Raw genomic sequence first — 6,762 nt, 5'->3', positions numbered from 1 at the left:
GATACTTATAGGCTGAGGAATGATGGTAGGAAAGTACCACACGCCTGTCTTGTGTAGCAAAGCCATTGTGTTTCATAAGAAGATGAGGATTAACCAGTGCGGTCTGTGGTAGTGCATTGAGGAAGCCTAGCAAACTAGTGTAGCTAGCATACATCACCTTACTTTTCCTAATTTATGAGCATCCGCTAAAATAAAACAAAACAAGAAAACAAAGGCAGAGTTAGTGTGGTCCCTCATGCAGCTTTCCTCAATGTGGATCCTTCTAGAAAGATAACCTCCTTCAGGAGTATTGATATTCCAACCAGTAAGTTCTGCTATACTGTCAGGCCTAGAGGAAACAAGGGGGGGGGGGGCTGTGTCTCGCGTGTCTTTCTACATGAGAGTAAAGGAACAATTAGGGAAAATTGTTCTGGGTCATTAAAATGATGCGTAGAGCATACTATGTAACCGAAAATGGTGAAGCGGGGTTGGGGGACACCCAGTAATAAAAGATGAATATTCAAGACAAAGGTCATCAAACTGCAGTAAGGAGGCTGCATGAGTGCATTCTCCGACAGAAGCGTCTTCCATTGAAGTCATTGCTTCCAACATCATTGAGCAACAGAGCGAGATGTACCAGAAAAGTTTTGCCCACAATAATTAAATTCTACAACACGATTCTCACATTAGAAGCCATGCTACAGACCACAAAACTACACGGAAGACGCGATCTATTTTGCCTTTAATTCTTAACAGCGAGAGTTCATTCTCTACTGTAAAACTCCCCATCGAGGCAGCTCTGCCTCCTGCTCTCATCGGCTCTTTTCCTTCTGGTTTCCACGCCTCCCCGGGCCCCTCCTGCTAGCTCTAATTCGAAATTACTCTGGTCTCCTGGCATTGTTCTGACATTTGTCTGGCAGAACATAAAACAACAAACATGTTCAATTTGAGTGGTTTCCTGCAATGTTATTCTATCAAACTGGCCATTTCCAAAAGGATTTAGAATGGAGCATACAATTCCTCAGACACAAGGAAGCCTGACAGGGATTGCCAAAGCAGTCTATGCCTCTAACAGGCTTGCTCTCTGCACGTAGGAAAGTGCCCCTTTCTCTCCGCTTGCTTTTTTTGTGCTTTGTATTCAGATTTCAGCTACTTTCTAGGAGCCACAAAACAATCTACGTAGCACTTTTTTTTTCCCCAGGGCCTTGCGCTTCCTAGGTAAGCGCTCCACCACTGAGCTAAATCCCCAGCCCCTCTATGTAGCACTTTGAAACTCGGTGTTTAGGGTATCTGGGTAGGCATGGTGCATGGAGATTAAAAAAAATATATTTTCTTTTCTCCAGCAGACAAATAAAGTAAGGAAAGGTTCATCAAGATGTGTCAATTGCAGCTAATGGACTGGTAGCCCCACATCAAGGAGCAGATGGAAAATTCATTAAAATGGACTGTATTTATCCCTTGTATAGCTGTTTCTTGCTTCATTGCCCACATATGACATTTCCAAGATGGTGGCAGCTTTAGAAATTTTAGGATTTGATTGTGGTCTGGCTCGAATTCAAATTATAGGGTCTGAAATTGATCAAATTAGACATCCATTGCCCCAGGCAGGAAGAGTATGTGCCAATGTCAATGGTGGCAAGATGCACTGTAACACTAAGCTAACACAGAGGGCTGTAAACACGGCAGGCTACAAACACGCAGGGTCCCTGCTACTCACTTCACGGCCGCAAAATGTTAAGGCTTTGAGACCGTAACAGGTTAGCGTGTCCTGATGGTATCATTGCAACTCTGAGAAGGTCAAAATCCTTCTCAGGATGGGCTTCTTGTGAGCCGTTTTATGCAGATAGCAACCAAATCCTTCCTGTGATCTGGTTTCTCCCACAGTTAGTGCATTCATTCTTATACTTCATTGTCATATTTTGGCACTGGGTTAAAAGACGTTTCAATCTTTTGTTCTAAAATAAGAGAAAAGGAGTTTATGGATCACGAGTCAGGGATGATCTGAATAAACAAGGCTTCACTATGGTTTGATACAGTGATACAAACCTCTCTCATTTTACTTCCCTTCACATGCTGTCTCATATCCTGAAATCCAGCAAGCAGAAATGACTTCCAAAACAACCTTTGGGCTCCATGCTGTGTGACAACATGGCCTTTTTGGCAAAGCAACTTGGCATCAGGCAGTGTCCTCAATAATGTGTTGTAAACAGTTGTAAACTCCTTCACTCTGGAAGGGGTCCCATAAGTCTGCCTTCTTCTAAATCCGAGACCCACTGGCCATTAGAGCAAAGGAAAATTACTTCTGTCCCTAGCCATAGTCCTTATGATCATTGATCTCTAATCTGCTTCTTCTGACTGACTCTAAAGCACACCATTTCTTGAGAATGAGAATGAGCAAAGCGTGGTGGTGTAGGAAGAAGTTAACAGACCAGTAGTCAGTTGCCTGGCAATTCTGTCTGCTTGGCAGCTCACTGCGTGCCCTTGATCGAGTCACGATACCTCTAGGGAGTTCAGTTTATTCAACCGCTCATCAAAGAAAACTACAGCCATGCTTAATCAACGGTGTGGTCATTGAAATCTCATGATGAAGCTCTTTTAAAAATTGATTTAATACTATCGGTTATCATTAAAACAATGGCATGGGGTGTCTGTAAATCTATTTCTCTTGTACACATAAATGCCGCCTTGCCTTCTTGACAGTTTTACAGATGTTGTTTTATTATGTGAGTGTGGACCAAAAGACTATCTGGGGAGTTTGGCACTTTTCATTGGTCTTGGATATGCACTAGATCTCAAAGAACTCTGTGAACTGAACAATTGTTCTGAGCCTTGCTGTTTAGAATGTGCAACCTAAGAAGAGACAGGCATGATGACCTTTCACATGTCTTCCAGTCTGTTGTTCTGTAAATTATTTCTCTCCTCAGCCTGGCAATTTTGGGAAATTCAATAAAAGCAAATGTAGACGCATTCACAGTGAGTTTCTGCCTTTTGCGTGGCCACATGCTTGCCTTAATCCTGGAACTAGAACCCTAGGAAGTCTCAGAAGAGAGTTGTAGAGAAGTTAGTGATTGTAGAGACTGACTTTCCATTATTGGAAGTTTGGAAAGATATACCTATTTCTGTGTATCATGTCAGTGGTTATGTGTATCTTACAGTGGCTTCTCTTATAGTTGCACATCTTTTAGTTGCTTCTCGCTCTATCCTATAACTTCTGGTCTTCTAAGAATGCCTCCCTGAACCCTGGGTAGTAACCACCCGACTTTCATCACCACTCTCTGAGCTACTGTGGGTGTGGCCAGGATGTCTGATATGGGTAGGGTTCTTCTTAAAGAAAAGATAAGACTATAATACCATCTAGCTGTAACAAACTATGTGTTGTTCTGAAATCTAGTCCCAAAGGATTGAACTTTTCTTAGCCCACTGCAGATAGCTATCAAATCAAATGCTCAGTTTAGACATCTTCAGCCTGAAAGGTTATGGGAGCTCAGGACAAGTAGTTTTATTAGATCTCCAAGTCTGTGCTGCTCCAACTGTATTTCTGGCTTGTGTTTTGTTCATCTTTAATCCACCCCAAAAATTTAATAAGAAAAGCATGCTTCTATTAAAACAATATTGAAGTTGTCTTTCTTTTCATATGTTTATTTTCTCGGTCTCTAAGTTTAAGTTTTATAAAAAATATTTGTTTTATTTTTGTAGACAAAGAAAACTAAAATACACACAGAGATAGACATTGACCCTGAAGTACAGAATGAGCAATACCTCTAAATAAATTCATTTCAGAAAAGATTTAAAACAGAGCAATGAGACTAAGAATACTTTGAGGATATATTTTTAAATACTGCATTTCAAATATCTGTCTGTCTATTCATCTGACTATATGTCTGTACATCTATCTATATGTCTGTCTATCCTTCTATCTATTAATACATGCACATACAATTTATATATACAATTTACATATGTTGGTATATCTTGTTTTCAATAAATAATTTAACTTTTCTAATCACCTTAGGTAGTTACTGCTTTCTCACAAATTGTCTTTTACCTAGGAGTTTAGACATTTTTTAAGCTCTGGGTTTGTAATTTTTTTAATTGGGTATTTTCTTCATTCACATTTCAAATGTTATTTCCTTTCCCAGTTTCCCCTCCGAAAACCCCCTATCCCCTCCCCCTTCTCCCTGCTTCTATGAATGTGCTCCCCCCACCTACCCACTGTTGCCTCCCTGCCCTGGCATTTCACTACACTGGGGCATCAAGCCTTCATAGGACAAGGGCTTCTCCTCCCATTGATCCCAGACAAGGCCATCCTCTGCTACATATGTGGCTGGAGCCATGGGTCCCTCCATGTGTATTCTTTGGATGGTGGTTTAGTCCCTGGGAGCTCTGTGGGGTCTGTTTGTTTGATATTTTTGTTCTCCCATGGGGTTGCAAACTCTTTCAGTTCCTTCAGTCCTTTCTCTAACTCCTCCATTTGGGTCCCCCTGCTCAGTTCAACCTCTGTATTTGTCATACTCTGGTAGAGCCTCTCAGGAGACAGCTATATCAAGCTCCTGTCATGTCAGCACGCACTTCTTGGCATCAGAAGTTTGTATGTTTGGTGTTTGTATGAGATGGATCCCCAGGTGCTTCAGTCCTTCTTGGAAGGGGGAACAAAATACTTAGGGGAGGTAGAGGGTGAGAAGGACTTGGAAAAGAGGGGAGGGAGGGGGCAAAAGAAGGGCAGGATCAGGTATAGAAGGAGACTGGGTTGATATACAGAGAGTCAGGAATTTGAACAGAGGTGTGTAGCATTGGGGGATGGGAAACTAGGGGTAGCCACCAGCAAGTCCCAGTTGCCAGGAATGCAAGAGGACCCAACAGGGATGAGAGTAGTTGAAATGCCCAACAAGTGGGAGGGAGAACATGTCCAGAGGTTAGATGAGGTCCCCGGTTGGGTGATGGGGCCACCCATGCACATGACTTTTTTTTTTTTTTTTTTTTTTTTTTTTTTTTTTTTGAGACAGGGTCTCTCTATACATCCTTTACTGGGTTGGAACTCACTAGGTTGACCAGGCTGGTCTTGAACTCACAGAGATGCACCTATCTCTGCCCCCCAAGTGCAGAGTGTTTCACCACATCCAGCTGCCATGACTGATTTTTTAATGGTGACGAAAGCAACACGTTGCTCCTACTCTTCCCTTACTCCAGTTTTTGCTGGAGACTGACACATGGGAATTCTTCCAGTCAACACGGTAGTTCCAAAAACAGGTAAGATTTTGTTCAGAAAACTGTCTAGTGGGTCTGATGCCCTTTTCTGGCCTCCTCAGGCATAAGGCTTACCCACGGTACACATGCATACATGCAGTCGAGCACTCAGACACATAAAATAATTCTAACAAATTTCTTTCCCTCCAGAACAATAAATTATAACAATCTTTGAACCTATTAAAACCCTCCATGTCCTTTGACCATTGTTCTGTCAAAGCCTGAGTTTGAATTTGAACACATTTAGGTCATCTCTAGCCAACAGAGCGCACTGGAGGGCTCAGTGGGCTGGGTCTGAAGTCCTGGCTTTATAGGAGGCACACTTTACATTTTCTGTCTCATTCTAAGGGAAGTCACAGGGAAAAAATTCTGACCACATGGCACCTACATTTATGAGAGCCCAAGCAAGTCATGTTAATTGGTCCTACGCAGGCAGACATGCTTAACTAGCCTCTACCTGCTTTAGGCATTCCATCTCAGGAACCAAAACATGACAGAAGACATCTTTAGGGCGTATCTAGATCCAGTTACCATCTCACCACAACTGTCCAAGAACTCCCAGTTTGGTTCATTAATCTCCCAAATTTGTGAGCTGATAATGAACTATTGCCTTCAGTGTTGAGTTTGGGGATTGTTTCCCATGAGGATCCCCCTTCTCCTGTCTCTTCTAAGTTACCCAAGTGGCTTCAGCTATTTGTAAGCAACATGTCTATCTCCTCTTTCCCCTTTGTGACAACCTCCTTCTCCAAACCTCAAAAGGCCATGCAGTTGTTACACCTTCTGATTCAACCTTTCCTTTACGAGATGCTTTCTTATACAGATATTTATATATCAACCAGATAAATCTATAGCAAATGGAAAGGAACTTCAGGTGTGCTCTTCTTCTTCTGCTACTGTACAGATGAGAAAACAGAGGTGAAGAAAGATAAAGCAACTAAGACTAAAGGAATGGTAACTAAAGAGCTGTAGCTTAATCTCAAAATTCTAGCTCCTGAGTTTGGAGAACTTTCATGGTTTGCCTCTACCTAACATGTTTTCTCCTCATTCATGAGAGAGTTCCTTGTAGGTACCAGGAATCCCCTGCCAGGTCTCAGCCCTCTAGGTAGTTCCTTAAGGAACTAACTAGGCACAGATCAATTGAGTCAGACAGCTTGTCTCCACTTGGTATCCACACAGGTCAAAATTTATTTTCCCTGTTTTATTTTGGGAACAATATGTACAGATATTGAAAACAATCTTTTTTGAAAAAGAAAATTGTTCTTTCGAAACTGTATTGAATGTTTTTTAATTTCCATTATTTTTCTTTAATTGAGAATAGATATTTTCCATAAAATAACATTGAGTAGTTTCTCCTCCCCAATATTCTCAGAAGCTTGAGTTGTGCCTCATACATAAAAATGGAATGTACCGAGTATTTCCTGAATGAATGAGCAAATCCTGATCAAGATTGATCTTGGTGGACAGTTTGCTTCATGACTACTTTACTAGCATTAGAGGGACAATGTTTAGGTCATGCCAATAGAGATTGGTACCTTTCAA

Source organism: Rattus norvegicus, chromosome 15 (assembly GCF_021556685.1).
Source record: "Rattus norvegicus strain SHRSP/BbbUtx chromosome 15, alternate assembly SHRSP_T2T, whole genome shotgun sequence".
NCBI classification, from domain to species: domain Eukaryota; kingdom Metazoa; phylum Chordata; class Mammalia; order Rodentia; family Muridae; genus Rattus; species Rattus norvegicus.
This window is presented reverse-complemented; position numbering follows the sequence as displayed.